At 42.6% G+C, this 24,359-nt stretch overlaps 1 protein-coding gene across 1 annotated transcript in view; it reads left to right on the forward strand.

Moving 5' to 3' along the window:
- The first annotated feature begins 4,755 nt into the window (after window positions 1-4,755).
- Window positions 4,756-24,359, forward strand: part of LOC121877868 (CBP80/20-dependent translation initiation factor-like) — a 130,257-nt gene continuing 110,653 nt past the window's right edge. Inside the window, exon 1 of the mRNA XM_042383780.1 lies at window positions 4,756-4,846. The gene's annotated coding sequence lies outside the window, so the exon portion shown is untranslated. The remainder of the gene's footprint in view (window positions 4,847-24,359) is intronic.

Raw genomic sequence — 24,359 nt, forward strand, 5'->3', positions numbered from 1 at the left:
GTTACAACAACCCACAACTTCTTGGATTCCCCTTCGATACTCATGGATCCGCCCCTGAAAGTAAAGTACATACAGTAAATGGTGTTAGGGAATCTATAATTTACTGTAGTTAGTTATCAAAATTGTTCGTTTTCTCTGGTATCCATAGAGGAGTTTAAAAGAAAAAAGTAGCCAAAATTTAAAGGGTAACTATACTATTTGTTTCACGGCCATTCCTACTTGTGTATTTCCTGGAAAATGATCGTCGTATTAAAATTTATTATTAACTCGACTACATCCATGCTTCGGATTCACAATGTAAGGGGGGTTCCTCTCAAACTCAAGCTGCCCCCTGGGTCTTACTCATCCTCTCTTGTCTTTTTCTTAGTTCCTTCAATGGTTCTTTCTACTTACTCAGTTCAATGGTTACTACATAACCTCAGTTCTTTGGTAGCATGGCGAGGGCCGGCACATGGGTATTGTAATTCTGATAACTGGTCACTTGGACGGAAATAAAGGTGAACTACTGCGGGAAAATGAATACCCCTAATGTACTCTAAGAAAAGGTTTATTAATATGAAATCAAAGTAGGGAAAAAGATATCATTAACATACAACTCCAAGGTGCAACCCCTCGGCTTTACTCAACTGCAAATTACTCAGATACTGTACTCTTATTACACACAACCTTACTGGTGTTACATTACAGTTACCAGGACCAATTCCTTGGCTTTACTCACATTACATATAGACACATGACAACTCTTTGGCTTTACTCACATGCCATTCCAAGTGGGTACTCTGCCTTCTCCCACATTACTGGTGATACATTTCATTACCAGGATCAACTCCGTGGCTTTACTCGTATTACATATCCAATCAGATACTTTACTTCTCACACCTTACTGGTGGTACATGCATCACAGTACATGACAAACTTACATATGATACCTTCACAGACTGTTGGTAGTACATATGAGATGCACTCACAACACACAACACGTTATTACTGGAACCCACAACTTACACATGGGTTCACAACCCAACATGGGATGATTATTTCCAGTTAATTATCCCCAAACATATACAACAGACACTGTGGACCATAACTGCCAGGAGTGCTCCAGGGTAGAACGCTCCACAACTGACGTCCGTTGTTTGTGATCGGTGGTAGGCCGACACATGGCGAGCGTCTGGGGTCTAAGGCCTACGAGGCGGACCTGCAGTTAATCATGTCGAATCAACGACATCGTTCATATCGCTCACTGCTAGATTGCCATCGGCTCTGGGTGGCCGATGGGTGTTCTAATAAGCCCACACTGGAATCTGGGGAACAACGGGAGAGAAGGCATCACGGGAGGAAGCATGGAGGCTCAAACACAAACAACATATTGCTACATATTCACTTTGTGTATCTTTAGTCGTAGTTTTATAAGTTATCATGCAAAATTTCTGTTAGATTATATAGACTACTCATTATTACTAAACAATTCCTTGCTGAATTTGTGAGTCTTGAGAAGGTCATCGGATACACCGTAAATCTTTCCAATATTTATATCCTTTATCTGGTTTTACTGACAGAACACTTCCTCATCTAGGTAATTTAGTCCTTACGTTCAACCAGGAAGAAACCGAAAATACTGTGAGTAAACTCTAAATATTCAACTCGTAAAAGTGCAGAAGTCAATGTCCCTTTGAAGTGAGCTCGATCGGCTTTTGTTCTGTAACCGAGGTTCCCCTGGTGGCGACTCTTGGTAAACGTGTACATATGTTGCACCCCTTATAACACACACACACATCTTCCTTATAACCCTGAGAATACTATCACATCCATTGTCTACTTATATGATTACTCAATGTTTATTCTCCTTATTAAACTAAACTACATTGTTAATCACGTGACCCATTCCCTAGTTACACCATTACATTGTTTTCATCTCTGTTTGTTATATATTTCCAGCCAAGTTCTTTCAATAAACATTTCATTATGGGCGTCACTGTCACACACACACACACACACACACACACACACCTAACGAATAGTAAACGTAACGCCGGCGGGCAATTGAAAAGGTATAAAGATAGTCTGAAGACAAACGTGAAAAAAGTTCCAAATCGACCCCCTCACCTGGGAGACAATTACTCCACACGGTAACGCTTGGAGGAACACCACACAGCTACAGGTAACTCACGCGGTGTTCCCAAAGGCTGTTTGTTGATCATCTTGCTCACTTTAATAGTTTCATAATCAGTGTGAAAGTCAGTATACAGCACATCAAACTCATCCTGATATACTCATTAAATAGGTAATTTAATTTCCAAATGGCTGTGTACTACCATAAGCTTCCATAAGGAGCAGTTCTGTTGCCTCACGTTCTTCTTCCCCAGCAACTCAGTCGGTGGAAGGCAGTGTGGGAGTCAAGAACAGAGCAGAACACAAGCATCATATTAACCTCTAATGGATGAGCTAGCTTCGTTCTCACGGGCACAGCAGACAGACACCCCTCAGACCTGATACAATACAAGGAGCACCTGTGTATAATGGTGCAGCAACAACTAAACAAAACACTCAGTTGTGTTTCAGAAAAATCTCTGCCACTAAATAAAAGATGACTATAAGACATGACCAAGATCATTACTATTAAACATCGAGCAAGAAGTGACTCAGACAGGAGGGTGGATGGTCAGCTCCCTAGTTGTGTGCATGCCAGTCTGTCACCCTCAATTATCTCCCCCCTCCCTTCCTCTCAACGTACTGGTTCCCTCATTTTTGTTTTTGCCCCTTCACCCCCGCCCTTTGGCTAAAATTTTTGTGATGCCATACAGCAGCAGGGTCTACCACAAGACAACACATTATGCTTCCAATATCTTCCCAGGCGGTAGTACCTTCCTGGCTGATAGCTGCCTACTACTGTACCTAATAAATCACATATATGAGGATACATGACTTTTCCAACCCAACTTAACACACTGGCTACCTAGCCTCCAGTCTGTCCAGCCGGGAATTCCCGGTAAAGTAGTCACTTGCAATTCTAGTAACTGGTACAGACCGTCAATCTTGGTGAATAAGATAAATTTTGGCGCGTCAGTTGGGGAGCTGGGGGCACATTTCGTGGTGTACGAGAGTAATGCCGATTAATTTCTAATCGTACAGGCCCCTACTCCCTGCTTCAGGTAGGCGGGGCGTGACCTGGCGTGGGGTCATCACCCCTTGAATTGGCTGTGTGCGGACGCTGGGTAAAACCAGATCATCGTTTTGCAAGTTCATACTCGGGGACCTGAAGTATCTGAAGGCGTCTGGAGTCTAATATGGACGTAGAGTCAGCCAAAGCTGCACCGACCCCACCCTGGGTCTCGTGCTCGCAATTTTACCTGGCAATACCTGAAGGAAGTAAGGCTGTATGTAATGGAGATTGTGATTGATGGATTTATTTTCGGCTGTCTCACTGTTAGGAAAAATATTAAACAATCCAAAAGCAGCATTTCTATAATAATAAGCTATTCATCGTTATTAAAATCATGACAAGTTTCAAAATATTCGTATATTTGCTTAAATAATGAAGAAATTATATCAATGATTTGGCAACACAGCTACAACCAGGGCTGCCACGAAATTCTCTCATAAAATTTCAAGAATAAATGTTCCACATTTAATCTTGAGTGTTTCATGAAGGAATTAATTGTCTTTACAATGTGAGTCATTATATAATATAATTTGACGTAAGTTAGAGGGCAGACACTGTGTAATAGACACACGTGTCATTCACGACATTGTATCTTCGTATATTATAGTTATCAGTGTGTGTGCGTGCAGGGAGGAGAGGACGGTCAGCGGACGTGTGTGCCACGGTTAGGTTAAGTTAGGTCCTAACCACCCTGTCTTAAACCAAACGTCCGAGACCCAAACGTCCATAACCAAACGTCCGTGACCCAAACGTCTTGTGGCACAAACGTCCACACTTATCTGTTCTATGATGTTGGGTGACGTATCGACCAATGTATAAATAGGCGGCTATTTTACGCTATTTAGTGTATGGTTCTGATAGAGACCACAGGAACACCCCCCCCCCTCTCTCTCTCTCTCTCTCTACTTCCGTTTGTCAGTGTCTGTATATCTTTCTGTCTGCTTACATGTCTTTCCATCTTTGTCTGCTATCTGTCAATCTGTCTCTAATAGTATGTCTGTCTGTTTATCTTACGGTGTCTATTTGTCTGTCTGTCTATGTCTTTGTTTATGTCTGTCTCTGGGTATCTTAGCCACCCTCCCCGCCCCACATCCTCCTGTCATAAGGCCAACCTGTACCTCAGCCTACTAAACAACATCGACGTCCTTACAAGAATCAGGAAGTCGGCGAACTAGGTTGGTCGTGTAGAGGATGATGGTTCGAGAGACCCCCATTGTTGTCATGTATTGAGTGTTGTAGTTACGTTAGGTTAGGTTAGGTTAGGTTAGGTTAGGTCTTCCTGGTTTGATTCATAATTTAGATGTAAATATAAATCAGGAGTGTCGGAAGGGGGAAGTATTGTAGACTAGGAGGGAAGGGTAGAGAGAAGGGAGGAAGAAAGGGAGGGAAGGATGGCAGGGTAGAGGAGGAAGGGAGGGAAGGTAAAAAGGAAGGAGTCAGGGTGAATAAGGGTGGGGGAAAGGTGAAGTATATGGGAGGAAGGATGAGCAGGGGCAGGAAGGGATGGAGGGAGTAAAACTAGGAGGGAGGGAGGGGCAGGGAGGGAGGGAGGGTATAGACAGTCATGGCACGATGCCAGGGTAGCTCAGTGCCGGGCTAGTCACCGTCAACAGTGGAGGCAGCAGTGCGCGGCTCGTCCATCGCCTCCCCGCCCACACCACGCCCCCACGCCCTCACTACCAGGTACGCCCCTGCTAGCTCTCACCTCCTTCTGGAGCACCACGTCCCTGGCTAGCCACTCTCAGGCACCTACCCTCCTACACTACCCCACATATCCAGGAAACACGTTATCAATGGGTATTATAGCACATAGCATCACACCCCTGCCCAAGGTACACAGCGCACCACTACTGTAGCCTCGTTACTTCCATTCACTTCATCATTAACCACTGTGTTTTCTATCAACACTTAACGTATACACACATAATTAGTCTACCTCTGGAAATAATGTTGCAATGTTTATATGTCGTAACGCCACCAACGCGCCACAGTAATAACACTCTGTACCATAAACGTCAGAGAACCAGATGAACTGAACACAAAGCCTTTCCTCTACACCAGTAATATAAATATGTAAGTAAAATAACAGCACGTATGAATGTAATGCTGTGAGGCTGTAGAACCTGTACACACACACACATACACAAACATGTATCAATGTTTGTTTACACCTGAACTGACGTAAAAAGAGCCTCGATTAAGTTGCATATTACCACTTATAGATTACAACTAACTATTTTTTACCAGTAGGCTGTATCAGGTGACATTAGAATTACATTATAATAGTGCTCAAATATTAGGTGTACAGTAGGTTAGGTTGAGAAAAGAAGAAACAGCGTTCATGATAGCAATACATGTAAGTACGAAGGTTGTGTGTACAAGGACAGTGTGTGTGTGTGTGTGTGTGTGTATGTGTGTGTGTGTGTGTGACGCTGCCTGAATATCATCCTCACCTCAATTCACCATTTTATTCAGCACAGAGGAACCCCCGCACACAGAAGGGGTTAATAAACTACTCCGCCTATCCAAGTCATCCGAGCCCAATAAAATTATATAAAAAAAAAAACTCAAGTCGAACTAAATTAATGAAGTAACTATTCCTCACAACATACACAGCAAAAATAAACAAAGAGTGTAAGTGTAGCCTCCCCTCCCCCCCTCCCACCTACTCATACCACCACCGCAGTCTAGTTAGTTAAGCGGTGTGTGTTTGGTGCATTCCTCCTCTGCTACTACTAACATTAAGAACCAACCTACCTAACCTTGGTCTAGTTTCAACTGAAAGATGTAATTATGACTGGTTGATGTCCACACTGATATATAAGCCGTAACTTACATTATCATAATTGGTAATATAAAGACACTCGATTGAAAGGAATGTCGACAAAAAAACAGTCAAATTAAAAAAAAATTATTGTACTTTCATAATGAAGTTAAATCTCCAGGTTGTATGTCCGTAAATGTTAATAATCGTCTTAGAAATCGAACCACGACACTGCTGGTGAACTCAATCTTAAACAAACGATACAAGTTATCTCAATCCGGCCTGCCACTTAATGATGTCACCTCACTTAGCGATCAAGGCAGACCAGACGAGACGAGCGGTGGCGGCGGCGGCAGGACCTTTAAACAAATGTGTCACTGGTGGAGGTTGACGACACTGTATAGGGCCGCTGTCCGGTAGCGTAAATGGCGAAATTTTCCTTATTGACTTGATTTCATAATTGTCGCGTGTGGGAAAGAGAGAAAGACCATTAAACACACAAAACATGATATACAGACACAAGCGGCACAGCCCCCCCCCCCCGAAAAAGTTTGTGAACGCCCATTCATCATGACTATAATTTTAGAAATCCGACACCAGCAGTCCCCACACCACTCACACATTACTTAACGTTACGACTCGGTCACTTGAAGCACACTCCTCTCCTATCCTCTCCACTGACTACTGAGGTCTCATAACAATGGCTCACAGCATAAACTCTGGTTTGATGTTATGTCTAAACTCAGATCTGATGCAAACCTTCTCCTTTACTGTAAGCTCTTATTAAGTGGTCATTTTACAGTATAACTCAAATTTACCTGAGTTGTGTTGTGTTGGTATTTGTTTCTGGTAAAGGTCTGCTCTTAAGTATTTATTTTTTAACTCATTAGGTTGTGAGTCTACAAAAACAATAAAAAACTACGAAAACTACAATTTTGTTTATCTACCAGTTGTGTATGTAAACAAATACTCTTCTCTAATAGCAATATCATAAAAAAGCAGGGAAAGGTGGCGAGCCACTGCCAAAGACCGAAGATGAGTGAAGAAGAATGGTTTAAACTGATAGAGCTTATATGACGCAGGATGTACAGTACAGTAGAGCTATGGAGAGCGCGCGCACACACACACACCATTGAAAAGGCCTCCAATGTTTTCATTAGCGGATCAGCTTAACACCTGGTAACAACGTCGTGCGTAACCTCAAACAGAGCAAATACCTGGGATTCAACGCCTTCCCTACAGTGCTGACCTTGTATAGAATCACGTAAACACATATTCACTGTCTACCACACAAGTCCAGTAAATATTTACAACTGGCTGGGTCACTTAACTCCTACCTAGAGGCGATTATACAACTGTTGCTAGAGTTGTGTGTTGTGCAGTGCTTGAGCGTTGTGTGGGAGGTTACGATGTTGTTGTTTACCTACGCGTTGGACGAACGCTCTGCTCGGGTTAAGGCGAAGGCTATGCGGGCGAGTGGCTTTACAACACCAACTCTGAATTCTTTTCCCGTACATGATCTCTCGGTCTGCCAAGTGTTCATTCTGTCTCTAAGGTATTATGTGGGCAAAGAGACGATTTAAGGGAGATTACAGGCCTCTTGTTATCAATGTAACCGGTATATAGAACACGGTGCTCTGCAGGTGAAATGGGTCCTTGTCCTAACACACACCCTAATCGAACCCAAACACTCAGGACTGGGATTCATTAGAAATGGGACTCATTAGATCCGAGACCCATTAGGACTGAAGCTCATGAGGATTGTCTCAATATGACTGGACCTCAATCCTAATGATAAGTAAAATTAGATTGGGATAGGGCCCGGTGAGGCTGGGGAGGGGTCCACTATTGCCCTCCCGTGTTAGTTGGTCACCTTAGGGGCAGGCGCGGGGAAGTGCAGGTCCTCAGTAGCGGTTCTGTAACTACTGGGTGGAGTTCACTGGCCCACGCACCTGCCTCTGCTCACCGTGACGTCATCTTACTTACTGTACGGTACATCGGGGTCAGACTGCTAAATAATGCCCTGCAGTTACTTAATTGACAAACCTCACAAGGCTAGATGTCTCTTGAAAGTTAGAACATTAAATCGTAGCCCCGAGTGACAAAAACAATTTACTTCGGGCTAGTTGGCGTAGGTCTTGATGCCGCATTTTTTTCCTACTGTTTATTACATATTGATTTTTCTTTTGATTCAGAAGAACTTACTAAAAATCTAACTTTAATTTGAAAGTTCTTAATTTCCAGTACATTTTTCTCGTTTCTTAATTAATTTCATTAGCGCCTCACATAAAAGATGATCTGTCATTTAAACGTCAGTGCGTCCTAACAAAGAGCATCAGAATAATCGGTAAATATTTGGTAATATTATGTTTACCAGACAGTGAGAGAGACTACAGCAGTGTGTTAACGACTCTTGATCATACATCATTCACACCTGGCGATATAAATACTCGATAGCCGTGTATTGTGTTAGAAAACAAATAAAATGGTAAACTTTTTAAGACCGTTGTGGCCGGGGGCTTTCCGTGATGGCGTCATATACCGCCGGGGAGGGAGGGGCGAGAAGTGGGGTCTCATAAACAGTGTTGGTGAGCAAAACTTCAACTGCTTAGCATGTCGTTAAGAAATGCCATAGTTACTGGGTTAAAGGTGAAAATAATGCTGTGATAATACACCAAAAGTGACAGAACAAAATTAATATAGTTGTAGACTTTGATAGACAGAAATGATTAAGAGGCAGAATTTTTTTTGTCAACTATGAGGAAGACGCCATATTTGACCCAAAAATTTCCTAAATATAAAGAAATGATCTACTTAAATAATTATATTTCTTGTTATGCCTCAGAGGTTAAGTTGGTTAGGTTTCAATTTCCTCTTCAAAATGTCACTTACAAAAACCAGAAAAAGGTCATATCCACATTATTGATCAAATCGCTATCCATTAATGTCACTGTATTTATTTTCGTGTTTCTAAGTTTATTTAAAATACCAAGAACTCATGTAAAATTACCCAATGGTCAAATATCGTGTATCAAACTAAAACACGAGAAAAGATTGGACCAATACGGTCAGACACCGGCGAGCTCACTGATAACGACAGAGAAATGAGAAATAATTTGAATAAATATTTTTCAACAGTTTTTACCGAAAATTTAAACATGATACCCGAGGCACCGACTCTATTCAGAGATAGTGAAGAAAACAAATTAAGCGAGATAGTAGTGACTAGTAACGATGTTAGTAAGCAAATAGACAAACTAAAGCCTAATAAGTCACCTAGTCCCGATGAGATATTTGCCAGAGTATTAAGAGTGTAAGGAGAAGGCTTAGTATACGCCCAGCAAAGTTGTTTAACATGTCCTTAAAAACAGGTGTATTGCCAGAATCCTGGAGGATAGCCCAGATAATTCCACGATTTTTCAGAAGGGGATAGATCACTATCACTCTAACTACCGCCAATCAGTCTAACATCAATAGTAGGCAAATTACTGGAAGCAATCATTTCAAACTCTATTCGAAATCACCTGGAGAAGCACAGATTGATCAATGATTCCCAGCATGGCTTCACAAGCGGACGTTCTTGTCTAACTAATCTATTAACATTCTTTTCATCAGTTTCGAATCGGTGGACGAGGGGCACAATTATGATGTGGTATATCTCGACTTTAGCAAAGCCTTCGACAGAGTCCCCCACGAAAGACTAATTAGAAAGGTAGAAGTTCATGGCATCAAAGGTAACATCCTTAAATGGATTAGGGCGTGGTTACAGGACAGGAAACAGAGAGTGAGCATTAACGGCACTAAGTCCCATTGGAGCAACGTCACAAGTGGAGTTCCCCAAGGCTCAGTACTTGGACCATTATTATTTATTATATACATAAACGACATAGATATCGGCATAGACAGCAACATAAGTAAATTTGCTGATGATACTAAAATAGGACGTGTTATTAAATCCGACGAGGACTCAGCAAACTACAGGAAGATCTAAACAAATTTTTCGAATGGTCTGAAAAATGGCAGATGAAATTCAACGTGGACAAATGTAAAGTACTCAGTATAGGAGATGTAAACAGGAACCAGATACCAGATGAACAACGATGCCATGAGAAATCCGACTGTGAGAGAGATTTAGGAGTAATGATAAGTAGGAACCTAAAGCCAAGTAAACAATGTGTATTTCTCGTAACAAGGCTAATAAAGTATTAGGTTCATACAAAGGCGTGTTAGTTACAAGACTAGCGAGGTCATCCTAAAACTGTATCTTGCTCTTGTGAGACCACAACTAGGATTATAGCAGTTCAGTTCTGGTCACCGTATTACAGAATGGATATAGAATCCTTGGAAAGATTCGAGAGGAGAATGACAAGACTAATCCGGGCATTAGGAACCTTGAGTATAGAGACAGGTTAAAGCATCTTAATTTGCACTCTCGAGAGACGTAGAGCGAGGGCGACCTGATAGAGGTGTAAAGTGGAAGGCAGGGCTAAACAAAGGGGACATTACAAAGGTACTCAAACTATCCAACCAGGAGCGAACTCGTAACAATGGTTTTAAATTAGACAAATTTAGATTTAGCAGGGAAATAGGTACTGGTTTGGAAACAGAGTAGTGGACGAATGGAACAAGTTACCAAATATCATCATTAACTCGAATACGCTGAATAGCTTCAAACATAGGTTGGATGCTTATATGAGCAATAGGGGTTGGGTGTAAACGGGACTGCCCAGTATGGGCCAATAGGCCCGCTGCAGTTTCCTCCATTCTTATGTTCTTATGTATGTAATGTTATATAAGTCCTCCACACACACACACACACACACACAAGAACTTTTTAATTATCATTTATAAAGATTCATCTAAGATAATTATAATAAATAACATCGTTGAAAAAGGTAAAATATTGTGATGGTAAATAGATAGCCTAGTACACTCTGGCTACCAGTATTTCTCCCCCACACCTCTCATAGTTGACGTAAAAATTATACACATATTTCAGCAACAATCATGAAATTAATGTATAACGCAAAAAATCTCAGTGTCTGTCAGATTTTGGAGACGCAGAACACATTATCCAGTTAAAACTGAAAGGCCAGACATTGGTTACAGAAGCAGTAGCCTAGCCAATACGAAGCAAGGTTAAAAATATAATGACCACTCTAAAAATATTTTGCCTCTACCAATTATTGTCTTTGACTTTGTACCGCTTTTAACTTCATTCACAAATCCTAGTCTCTGTGGCCCCACCCCACATCAATAATGCAACTTATGAAGTGACTTGTGTATACACGGAAGATCCCCATACAATAAACTGAAGCCAAAGTCAACCCCCAGTTCAGAACAAAGGATGTGAGGGAGGAGGGCGGGGGGTGAGGTGAGGAGAGAGGGGGGAAAACACTGATCATGAAGTAGGTGGAGGTATAACTCTGACACATCACTAAATATAACACGGAAACTGGTGAGGTCACGTTGGGTTTAGTGCTCGCTAGGTATAAGGAAATGGCTGTATGGTAAGTAAATATTGAGCTTTCTATATGTGGTGGTGGTGTAAGGCAGAAGGTGATGTTCGGCCGTTGGTTATTATTATTATTATTATTATTATTATTATTATTATTATTATTATTATTATTAGTTATTGTTGTTATTATTACGCTATTATCATTAGCATTAGTATTAAAGCCATTTTAATTGACGAAAAAGGATATATTTTTAGTCAGTATCATCTACATGTAAATACAAACATTAAATACTAGTACTGTATACGATGCTATAATGTATGACTGTCCTTAAAACAACTACAGTAAGGATTTTAAGAGTGTAATTAGTTTAACACATACAGTACAGTACACTAGTCATCAAGAACTAAAGATGATAGATTTATTTTCGATATCTCTATCTCGGTTAATTTTACTTTTGCACCACCCTGTATATTCTTTTTTTTTTCCATCTGAGGGCTGATAGTAAACAAACACGGTATCAATATGTAATGGTCAACCGGCCGTCCATTACGAAGAGCAGATGAATGTGTGTGGGTGGTGGACGCGATCAAGTTTCCGCCGCTCGTTTTATTAGTGTCTACGAGTGTGTGTATGTGTGTGTGTCTTTCCAATCTCTACAGGAAGAACAGTATAAAGGTATATCATGAGTATATCCTTAATGAAATGCCAAAGATTATCTCCAAATATTAAAGGCATTGACCTAATTACCATAAAAAAATACCTGTATACAAAATTGTTCTCAGTTCCCAAACATTTTCAAAGGCGTACAGTAGCTTCCATTGGGGTTGATTTGAACAATTTCGAAGGTGTGGAATTTAATGATTTCTTGGGAATATGATAATATGTATATTTTACGTCATCTGTTTGTCTATATAAATTATTCTGTGTCATATTTTAGCTATATAACTTGTCGTGTATAGCGATACGAATCCATATCTGTTTAGCTATACAAATTATTCTGCGTTATCTGCTGAGTTATATACTGTAAATAAATCATTCTGTCGTCTGTTTGCCAATATAAATTAATAGTCACCTCACATTATTAAAACACTTATCTTAATTAACCACTAAGTCATTCTGAGCCAAGTCCAATTACTACACCACACGCCATAAGACAGTACACATACAACTGTACAGTATACACGCCAATACAATAATTATACCAAAGACGTCATTTACAGTTCAAATATCTCTGTCAATACAATGAATAATCAAATCCAAATTATTATAGTAGTGACAGCATTTACACTCCTAACTAACCGTGTAAATAATGTAATCCTATTTAATACAACAGTGACGGTAACTTAAGCACCTCGACAGCACTGTATGTATATAGCGTATATAATTATGAGCCGCTAATGGCAGAGGAGGTATCTACATGACAACGACAACAGTGACGAGATGCACGTTACTCCTCGAGGCAGCCTCATCATTCCTCCCTCTGAGATAATATTAGATACGGCGCTGAAGACCTGCTTTCACGCCACACTACCTCACTCGTTCACTCTCACTTACTCCCTCTCAATTCTTCCTTCACTCACTCACTCACTCACTTGTCCTTCCTCACTCACTAACCTAACATTCAATTAACCTAACCTAACCAAACTGTACATTGATTTCACTAATCTTACCCCAAAATCCAATGTTTTATTAATATTATTATTATTATTATTCACGTCCATCTTCAGGAATTAGGTTTTTTTTTCAGTGTATTATTACCTGTTAGATAGTCAGCTCTGTCTACCTGTCTCTTATTAATTGCCTTTCCTCTCTTTGTTTAGTCTGGGGATGAAAGATGAAACAGTGTCTGAACAGGAGGACAGGGTAGAGGATAGTGATGATAAGTAAGCATAGGTGACAATAGTAAACAAGTAGGAACACACACACACACACACACACACACACACACACCTTGTAAAGTTTTTCATATCGAGCTCTACTTTTTACACACTTCTATAGATACTTCGAGGAGAGAGGTGGCCACGTGGTTACAGCGCTCAATTCCTGTCTTTAGGTTGGTTCATGCCGCCGGATCACCCAGCTAATAGTGGGTACCTAACTTTCAAGCTCAGGAAGTAAAAGCAGTCTAGTGACGTACCGAAAAAGGTTAAGGTGTATTTGAACTATTGGAATTATTTTTTTTCATGTTTTCACAGTCTGTCTTATGAGTTACACTAATTACTAACCACCACTACACACCCTCAGTCGATCCATGAAGACATCTGTTGAAAATCCATTACGTAGAATTTCTGCCTACCAAAACTTATTAATACTCCAGACTGTGTGGAACTTCCTGCCACTGAGCGTTTTTCCTGCGTTATATAACCTTAAGTCAGTTCAAATTATCTTGCTTGAAATATCTCCAGTCTTTGGCAAGGGGTCGTCTCCTCGGTGAATAGTTTGGAGAAAGACACTCGTACAGGAGCCTAAAGAGGCGAGAATTGTTGCACGGTGACTACATTATTTCTCGTCTAATAGGTGAAATTAATTTCTCGGAGTGTCAACAAATTATATCTTGGTTGGTATTATTCTCACCAACACGAGTTAGGTACACAGATAGCCTCGTTTAGTTTACAATTTATTGACAAAGCTTGGAATACAGTTTGCCTATTCCGAGTAATTCAGTCAGGTCTTGACACTGAGGGTGGTATCACTTCTCACTGCCACGCAGGACAGAGGTTCATACACAAAGACATACATCATATTCACTAACAGTATATATAGGTCAGATTCATGTGGCTTGATGTCGCTGTTCACTGCCATGCAGGACAAAGGTTCGTACACAAAGAAATACATATATAGGTCAGAGTCATGTGGGTGATGTCACTGTTCACTGCCATTCAGGACAGTGGTTCATATACATTGGACGTCATATTCTAGTTGAAGACTAATTAGTGTGGGCTAGCAAATTTTGGATAAACAGCAAGAATATCCTCAAGCACCCCTGATTCAATGTAGTAATTACAAAGTTCATGATAAAATAAGCCAGGTGGCCTGAAGTCTTTGACAGTGTCACATTCAACAATATAGTGTTCAAGTGTATGCTTTAAAGGTTTATCACAAAGTTTACATGCTGAGTGTTCCGGTATGGGTACAGCGTTACTAACTTGCCAGATGTGTCTGTATCCTAGCCTAATTCTGGCCACAACTATATCACATTGTTTAGTTCTGTCCTTACAGTGTATGTTGGCCATACCGGTACCTCTTGTCACAAAATTTGTCATATTTACTAATGCTACAACTGCCAGGTCTCGCTGTTTTTAAGTACAGCATTGGATAGGCCAAGGTCACAGTCAACATTTTCTTTCTTACATGCCTCATTGGCCAGTCTATACACAGTCATGATACCTAATTCCAACATGGGACGGAATCCACACAAATTCGATACGAGAGTTGTTCTCATTGGCAGTTATCACATTTCTTTTAATATCACATACAACTTTAGACATAGAGCCTGACGGGCTGTTCATTGATTTCAAAGCACTTTGAGAGTCACAGAATATCACCCCACCTCCATTTTTTTTAAGGTAGTCTGTAGCTAATTAGATTCCAGTTAGTTCAGTTTGTGTTGTGCTGCCCAGTTGTTCAGCCTTTGCTTGTTTGACACTATCATCTCTTTTTCTTTATATATTACAATTGCACAGCCTGTTCTACCTGTGTTTGTCTGCACAGAACCATCAGTAAAAGCATAACATTCACTTGATTTAAAACTCTCTATGTGTCTGTTAATAGTTCTAGTGTGACACATCTCACCACATCGGTGTTTAACATTTGCTTACTACCAACAGGAGTGTAATTAATTGGAACTGATATATCCAACCAAGGAGGAAGGGCATTACTGGGTTCGTCTGGGGTGATTGGGACATTAAGTTTCAAGAGATCTGCAAAACTTTTATGAAGCCACGCCCCCAAAGAGTCTTTTGTGGAAGGTTAGCGAGATAGTCGAGATTACTTAGATTGAACATCAACTCAGTTTGAGCTGTAGTTTGGGGACCATTGTTCTTCAAAACTTTGACACAAAACATGGTATTAAGTAGAGCTATCCTCTCAGATAGGAGGGCAGCCCGATCTCTTTCCTCATGTTTACAATTCTGCTAGATTTTTTGGCATCCTAGAATGATGCGCATGGCTTCATTTTGCACTACCTCAAGGCTGTTGAGTTGTTTAGGCGGAAGAGTCACAAGATGGAGAGCATGATAGTCAACAAATGAAAGTGTGTTGGTGTAAAGGACGCTACAGATATAAAAGTCAACAATCTATTAAATAAATAACATAATAACACAAAATTTAACGTAATACACTATATGAAAGATGCCGTTTAGTCTCGAATTCTCAAGGGTTCATACATTGAAATTTCCAAGTAAATGGAAATGTTTAAAAGCTCTGGACTGCCTAACGTTAAATACAACACAAAAATAATATTCAAAACATTAAAAATACACCATGAACCTACCTTAACTAGAGACATCCACAATATCACCAGTTGAAGGACGAATATTAACAGGCTTTACTGCTTCCAACCATCCCGTATACACACACACAACACATAGTTACTCTCCTTCAGAGATACACAACGAGGCGCCCTGTGTTGACGTACATATAGCAGACGCGTGACAAAAACCTTCCCTACACATGGTCGTATATTGTGGGAGGTGACACTGACTTGACGCTTCCCCAAGTTCCCCAGCAACGCGGATTTAGAGGACGCGGGGCTAGCAACAAGAGCAGATTACTTCTAACAGTATTTTTTATTCATGTTTATGTTGCGAGGATCAGCTGTTTGAAGGTTGTGTTAATAAAAAGTAAAGTTTTATATTATTTTAAGTCATATATTGTATATTTAACGATTTATTTCACGTGTTTATACTGCATTTTTAAATTATTTACGTACGTGTCTGTTCGCCTCTCCTCTTGAACCACGAACCCCGAGATTCACAGACCTGAATCCGAAGCATTTATGGTGTTCTTGAAGAGCAGTGGCTGTGTTTACATGTGTCCCCGGCTCATTAGTCAGAAGTATACGACATCTTGATCCAGTCGCGTCTCGAAGGTCAACGTGAATAAATTTCAAGTTTTACTGATTAATTTCCTGTAAAGTTGACATTTCTTTGTCTGTTTGGCTTGTATCCCTAACCTACTTTATCTCATCTACTTATCAATCCATTATCAAATTTCTCCTCCATTCCTAACCTATTCCTCCACTTATCAACCCCCTTCTTCCACCACAAACTCCCTCCACCACAACCCCCTCTTTCCACAACACCCCTCCTCTTCCACCACAACCCCCCTTCCACCAACCCTCCTCTTCCACAACCCCCCTCTCCACCACAACCCCTCTTCCACCACAACCCCCCCTTCCACCACAACCCTCCTCCTCTCCCACCACAACCCCCTCCTCTTCCACCACAACCCCTCCTCCCTCTCCCACCACAACCCCCCTCCTCTTCCACCACAACCCCTCCTCTTCCACCACAACCCCCTCCTCTTCCACTACAACCCTCCTCTCTTCCACCACAGCCCCCTCCACCACAACTCTCTCTCCACCACAACCCCCCTCCTTCCTTCCACAACCTCCCTTCCTCCACCACAACCCTCCTTCTTTCCACCACCCCCTTCCACCACAACCTAATACCTTCCTCTTGTTGCTACTTATACACCTTCTTCCCCCATCACACTACTATAACTCCTTTTTCCACTCATCCCTAGTAGCTCCTTATCTCCCTTCCGTTACCTCTCTCTCTTTCCTCCTTTCCCCTCTCAACGGTCTCTGTCAACAGCCCCCTCACTCCTCCTCCTCTACGCCAACTCTTCCTCTCGCACTCATTACTTTAACTCTCTCCCTCTCACCCACTCCATCACCACACCTCTCTCCACCTTTCCCACTCCACCACCACACCCATCTCCACCTTTCCCACTCCACCACCACACCCATCTCCACCTTTTTCATTCATCACCATAACTCTCCATCACGACGCCTCTTTCATCTCCCTCTCCATCACCAACCCTCTCCCTCACCCCCAGTCCCTGCCCTCTCCAACTCAGTCACCACTCCCCACTCGTCCCTCTCCCCATCACCCCAGCCTTAGTCTCCCCTTGTGTGGTAGTGGCACTTGTACTGCGTGTGACGGAAGGCTGGCACCCCCGGATCTATTTTTGCCTTGAGTGCCAAACCTACAGCATGGCACTGACACCACAAGCCGTCAAACACGTGTCTTTCTCAATCGTAGTAGCGATGAGGGGAGGAAGAGAGGAGGAAGAGGAGGAGGAGAAGTATGGAGAAGGAAGAGTAAGAAGAGGAAGAATAAGAAGAGGAGGAAGAATGAAATTATGGAGGAAGGAAGAAGAATATGATTGGGAAGTAAGAGAGAGAGAGAGAGAGAGAGAGAGAGAGAGAGAGAGAGAGATAATTCACTCTATCTCTTGTAGCAGTTCTCCACTTTCCATCAGGCAGGAACAATTCAACACGAGTCATCAAACACTTCAAGATGGCGGCAGTATTAGATAAAGACTCTACCTCAGTGTAACAATAATTTATGTTTTATATTTACCTTTTCTTATCATTGTTATTCTTTTATTTACTTTTCTTATCCCGTCGGTATACAAAAGTAAAATAAAATAGTTCCCCCGAGGTAACAGCGCATCCGTTTTTTGTTTCACACTAATCCATAAATCTGAAAATATCCTGAAAGTTTAGGTTAAGGTAGGTTAGGATACGATGGGTTAGGTTATGGAAGGTTGGGTTAAATTGGGGTAAGGATAGGTTAGGTTAAGTCATCCCAGATTACATTAGATTTGTTTAAGTTTCTTTATAGTAGGTTAGATCAGGGCAAGACGAGTTTGGGTTAGGCATAATAACTTTACCCCACAGTCGTAACCAATAAACGTAACGAGCAGGAACAGCTGTATCCCTCACGTGGCCATCTGGGCGTCAACAACTGATAAAGGCGAAGTCATTAATCACTCGTTCGACCACACCAAGATGACAGCCCCCCCCCTTGACGGCACGCGACGACCAGCTGCAGTGACGACTTTTTGTTTTCTCCAGAGGAACCAATGTTTACTGAACACAACTTACCCATAGATAACAAAAATAAACAACAGTGAGAATGTTTACCTTGTGTCCTAAACATAACAATAAATACGACTAATAAACGGAAGAATGAATTTGTTTTTTATACGTAGATACAAATGTATGATACGCTGGACCGAATGTTTACAGCAACAGGGCAATGAAAAACAAAATAATAAAAGTAATTAAAGAAAATAACATTAGTATAAATATAACCGGAGAAATAGGGGGATTAATAATGTATGTGTGAGAATATAATGGTCTAGTAATAAGTGATTAAGATGGAGATAAACACACACACACACACACACACACACACACACACACACATACATATTACATACACACATACATACACACGCACACATACACACACATACATGCACATACATACATACAAACATCATACACACACACACACACATGCACATACACACACAATACACATGCACATACACACACACCCCAACACCACTCCCCAACACACCGCAACACCACCCTCCAACACACCCCAACACTCCACTCCCCAACACACTGCAACACCAATTCTCCTCCACACCCAACACCACTCCTCCAACACACCGCAACACCACCTCCTCCAACACACACCCAACACCACTCCCCAACACACCGCAACACCACTCCCCCAACACACCGCAACACCACCCTCCAACACACCCCAACACCACCTCCTCCAACAACACACCCCAACACCCACCCCTCCTCCAACACACACACCCCTGCCAACACCACTCCTCCCCAACACACCCCAACACACCCCAACACCACTCCCCAACACCACTCCTCCAACACACCCCAACACCACTCCCAACACACCGCAACACCACTCTCCTCCAACACACCCCCAACACCACTCCTCCCCAACACACCCCAACACCACTCCTCCAACACACACCTCAACACCACCACCTCCCCAACACCACATCCCTCCCCAACACACCCCCAACACCACCCCCCCAACACCACTCCCCTCCTCCAACACACCCTCCCAACACCACTCCCAACACACCGCAACACCACTCCTCCTCCAACACACCCCAACACCACTTCCCTAACACACCCCAACACCACTCCTCCTACAACACACCCCCAACACCACTCCTCCAACACACCCCATCACCACCTCCTCCAACACACCCCAACACCACTCACCTCCAACACACCCCCCAACACCACCACCTCCCAACACACAACCCAACACACCCCAACACCACTCCCCTCCTACGCACCTACCTCCTGTTCTGGCTCATAGGTCGTTCGCCAGGTCGTATATTCTTGTTGGTGATTTGGTGGTGAAAAACGCATCCTTAATAGCGTAACCTAACCTAACCTAAGCTGGGTTGGGTTAGGTTAGGTTAGGTTAGGTTAGGTTAGGTTAGGTTAGGTTAATCTACAGGTTAAGCAAACTAGGGGGTGTCTAATCTTCACGTAATCCACAATAAAACCCACTTAACTGACCATTTTCAAAACCCAGACTGTACAGTATATTGCACCCCCCCCCCTTATATAGATACACTGCCCCAGTTAGTGTGAACCTCCAATCATCCATAACAGCTACCAAACACACAAACACATCCCCCTCAACCACGGGACTGACTGACACACACGCGCCAGACCTCCTTCATTTGTTTGGCCATAAAAACGTGAGGCAGCGCAAGCAAGCAGGGGTAAGAGTGAGGTTGACGCATAGGTGAAGATATTTGCTTTGTATAATGTATAATTTGCTATGTATATTGTATAAACCTTGTATACTCGTCTATTAAATTGATAAAAAAAATATCCCAGGAGAGAGAGAGAGAGAGAGAGCTGTGTTGTTCTATGTATTCACCAAGGCGTCGTAAGTTTAACTGTCTAATGTAAATAAATTCTATCGACAAAGAGTTCATGGGGGTGTGGACTGTGTTGAGACGTGGCATCTTGTTCTGCCATAGTTTCTCTGATCGTCTCTCGTAGGGCTATTATTATTATTATTATTATTATTATTATTATTATTATTATTATTATTATTATTATTATTATTATTATTATTATTATTATTATTATTATTATTATTATTATTATTATTTGTACATGTGTATAAGTAACATTTGAAGATTAGGAAACGGTAAACAGTAATGTGTGTGTGTGTGTGTGTGTGTGTGTGTGTGTTGGCACCCAGACTGGAGGTATCACTCGGGAGGGGGGGGGTCAAGAGTCGTATGTCTCTGTATTTATATAATGTGTCGTTGGTGGATGAACCTCTTCCTTAACTACACTCCCCCATCTCTCCCTCATCACCCTCTCCTCATTTCTTCATCACCCCCTCACCCCTCCTCTCATCACCCCTTCCCTCACCCCCCACCTATAAACCACAAAGAACGTAACTCCCTCACTATTGTTTACCTGACTTTATTTCACCTGATGATTACACGCCCTAACGCTACCTGGTGAGCAAGGTAAGGTAAGGTAAGGTAAGGTAGGGTAAGGTAAGGTAAGGTAAGGTAAGGTAATGTAAGGTTAGGGTCATTATAATAGTGATATAGAAGAAATATTCTCCAAAATACTATATACATCAGTGGTCGTCGTGGTCACTGCAAAAAAAAATAAAAAAATCTACCACCGCTCTCTACGCGTCAAAACCCTACCATACCATACCTATAAAAACACTACCTATATATGTGTGTTATATAGTCCATACGCCTATACACCGCCCTATATATAGACCAGGCTGTCACTAGTGTTATCCTATAGGCTTTTGAGATGTGTGTGGTGCAGCGCTATCGTGTGACTTAGGGGATCTTACACACCTCAAACGGTTGTCAGTTCCTAGAAGTGTTTACTTAAATCGTAAAAAAAAGAGGTGTGGAGGGGGTAGAGTGGGGGGATGAGAGGGGCGGCGGCGTGGGGTGGTGAGGAGGGTGGAGGGGTGGAGTGGGGTGCAGAGGAGATTACAGAAGTGAGGGGTGAAGAGGGGCGAGGGAACATGTGTGGTGTGTGTGTGTGTGTGACGTCCTCATCAGCCGTGCCATGCGCGGCTCACACCACTGTGACACTGATGATCGACTTGTCAGAGCCAAGGTCTCACTTCACGTCGCCCCAAAACGGCGAAAGCAGCAAGCCTCCAGAAGAGGTTTTAACACGAAGCGTCTGGAGGATCCAGCGGTAGCACATGCCTTCAGAGAGAAGCACGAACATGGGCTTATAAACAACCCAACAGCAAACAACGCGAATCCCAGTGCCAAATGGGATACTCTCAACACTGTTATGACAAAAAACTGCAGCGAGACCCTCGGCCAGATGAAAAGAATACACCAGGACTGGTTTGATGAAAATGACCCGGCAATCAAAGTACTTATCGATGATAAACGTGCTGCTTTTACTGACTGGCAGAACAACCCTCAGTCTCGGACCAAAGCTGGTACGTACCGCGAGAAGAAAGCGGCAGCCCAGCGGGAACTTCGATTCTAAAGAATGAGTGGCTTAAAAATAAAGCATGTGAAATATAAAAAAAACCCATGCAGATCAGTACAAGATGCGCGAATTTTTCAATTCCAATAAAACATTTTATGGGCAAACCACTCGTGGCGCAGCCCCCTCCACTCATCTGACGGTAACTTCATAATTAAAGACGATGAAGGCATCCTTCAGCGCTAGAAAGAGCACTTCCAGTCAGTGCTCAACCAAAACACCGATGTGCATGTCCTGACTACCCAGCAGGTCCCTCAGCATCCAGAGCTGACCCACCTCAGCTATCTTCCATCCCTGGATGAGGTAGTTACTGCCATCAAACAGATGAAAAATAACAAAGCCTCAGGGCCTGATGGACTCCCAGCCGAGGTGTATAAAGCAGGAATCCCCCAAGCTCTTAAAGACGCTTCCATTGTCAATATTTATAAGAACAAGGGAGACCGGTCAGACTGTGGTAACTACCGTGGGATCTCGCTGCTCTCCGTAGCTGGCAAGATTATCGCCCAAGTCCTCCTTAACAGACTCCTTCCTGAGGCGGAAAACTTCCTCCCAGTATCTCAATGTGGTTTTAAATCATCACGTGGCACCACTGACATGATCTTTGCTGCCCGGCAGATACAGGAAAAGTGCAGAGAACAGCATCGTGACCTGTACATGGCTTTCATCGACCTAACCAAGGCCTTCGACTCGGTCAACAGGGAAGCCCTCTGACGGACCCTCAGCCGTTTTGGCTGCCCTCCAAAATTCATCACCATTGTGAGACAACTCGACGATGGCATGAACGGCAGTGTCCTGCACAACGGCACCCAGTCTGAGTTCTTTCCCCTCCAAACGGGGGTTAAACAAAGGTGTGTACTCGAACCAACTCTCTTTTCCATTTCCATGGCTTCCTTACTCGTGCCAGTGCCAATTTAGCCGGCGGGGTGGACATCGAGTACCGGGTGAAGGGAGGTCTTTTCAACATAAGACGACTCCAGGCAGGAACAAAGGTATCGGCAGCTTCTATTTCTGAACTTCAGTATGCAGACGACCTCACCCTTGCAGCTCACACTGAACACGCCCTACAGGATATCCTAAACACCTATGCAGATGCGCATGCGCACTTTGGTCTTGAGGTGAATGTACGTAAGACTCAGATTCTCTTTCAACCTGCCCCTGGTTCAGGCACACCTCCATCATCCATCCAGCTTAACGGTACTACCCTCTCTAATGTTACCCACTTTCGGTATCTTGGCTCCCACCTATCCACCACCGCAGACATCGATCAAGAGATTCAGCACTAAATCAGATGTGCATTTCAAGGTTTTGGCGGACTCCGAAACCGTGTCTTCAGTTGTAGGGAGCTGAAATTATCTACAAAGCTGCATGTATATCGAGCAGTGGTCCTCCCCACCCTGATATATGGCAGTGAGACATGGGTCACATACAGGAAGCACCTCAATGCATTTGAAAAATTTCACCAACGTAGTATAAGGTTCCATCCTCCGAGTTCGCTGGGAAGACAAGAGAACAAATGCCAGTATTCTTGCTGACACCAACTGTAGGAGCATCGAGGCTACCATTATCCATGAACAGCTATGCTGGACTGGCCATGTTACCCGCATGGACGACAGTAGACTGCCAAAGCAGCTACTTTACAGTCACCTAATGAATAGTAAACGTAACGCCGGAGAATAGTTGAAAAGGTATAAAAATAGTTTTAAGACAAACCTGAAAAAGTGCCAAATCGATCCCCTCACCTGGGAGTCGATTACTCCACATCGTTATGCTTGGAGGAGCACCACACGAGAAGGTGTCAATACTTTCGAGTTAGCCCGACTGCAAACCGAGGCAGACAAGCGCCAACGTCGGAAAGACGCTGCCACCGCCCCTCCCTCACTAGATGCAACCCTCCACATCTGCAACGAATGTGGACGACACTGCGGATCCCGTATAGGTCTCTTTAGTCATCTCAAAATTCACCAACCTAGGTGACATCCCTAAGAACTCATATCATTGTATCATAGCTGGATGATCGTCATATTCGATTCTTACTGACAGTAAAGTAGTAGTAGTAGTAGTAGTAGTAGTAGTAGTAGTAGTAGTAGTAGTAGTGTGTGTGTGTGTGTGTGTGTGTAACGACGCAACATGGCTCACACTTGGTGGGGGTGTGGGGGGTTAGGTTAGGTTTAGTTAATTTTAGTAAGCTTTTAGTTATGTTAGCTTCTGTTTGGTTAGATTAGGGTAAGCTAGGTCAAGCTTAGGTTAGGTTTAGTTAGACTAGTTTATGTTAGGTCTGATCAGGTCAGACCAGGTTAGGTTAAGTCAAATTTGATGAGGGCAGACTTTGTAAGGTAATGAGGCCGGCTTGAGAAACATGATGTCGAGCTAATCAACCAATTAAAGTCGTGGCTGACG

Source organism: Homarus americanus, unplaced genomic scaffold (assembly GCF_018991925.1).
Source record: "Homarus americanus isolate GMGI-L3 unplaced genomic scaffold, GMGI_Hamer_2.0 scaffold24523, whole genome shotgun sequence".
In the NCBI taxonomy this organism is placed as follows: Eukaryota; Metazoa; Arthropoda; class Malacostraca; order Decapoda; family Nephropidae; genus Homarus; species Homarus americanus.